This window comes from Lipotes vexillifer, unplaced genomic scaffold, assembly GCF_000442215.2.
Source record: "Lipotes vexillifer unplaced genomic scaffold, Lipotes_vexillifer_v1.1 scaffold295, whole genome shotgun sequence".
NCBI lineage: Eukaryota > Metazoa > Chordata > Mammalia > Artiodactyla > Lipotidae > Lipotes > Lipotes vexillifer.
Window position 1 is genome coordinate 99,936 of NW_006773247.1, and position 869 is coordinate 100,804.

The window sequence follows — 869 nt, forward strand, 5'->3', positions numbered from 1 at the left end:
TATTATAGACTGTCTTTGCAGGCTGATTTAAATAAGCAGGCCAACAGGCTGTACAATTTGTTACAAGTTCATACCGGTTCATTAAGGCAGGTTCTACGAGTTTGAAACAACTTAAGGTGGTTTTGTGCAATAAATCTAGTGCCAGCCAGAACTGGAATGCCCACCCAAAGTCCACAGAATAGAGATTCTTACATTTGAGTATAGATCTATATTGATTTCAGTTTGTCTTGGATCTATAATAAGGAGAAATGAAAAGTTACAGTTTTTATGTACCTGCATAAGCCTGCTAAGCAGAGCGAGTCAATGTTCCTGGGAGAAAAAAACTAAAGTCAACAGGGTGCTTGTATTGTCCCCTTGGATTAATTGGGTGTTTCATTTCAGTAATAAATCACTGATGTAAAGAAGGGGTTACAGTGAATCTAGCAGAACCCTAAGCTCACTAGGAGCTGGGGAAGCAACACAGCACCATCTCCCTTCCTCTTGTGGAGCCTTTTCTTTCCTTGGTGGACTCAATCATTCCCTGTTTTTCTACCTTACATTTTCTCTGATTATGTATAGCCTCTCTTTCTTCATTACTCTGACTTGCCCACAGCTGCCCTGGCCTTTCTAACCCTAAGTCTACTCCATGGACTTGCAGGTTCACTTCCTAAGGCTTATTAACCCAACTCCAGGAAAATCTCTGGTTATGTCAGCACACCTGACCAGTTAGGGAAAGGCTGCAGCTGACTAAGGTGCCCACCACTGGCTCCAGGTAGAGACTAGCAGGTGAGTGTAGCTGCAATAGGTAGGTGGACAGGCACTGATGGAAATGTGTAATGCAATTATTTTAGGTTCTCAAATAATATTTCACCTGACATTATTTTTGGGGG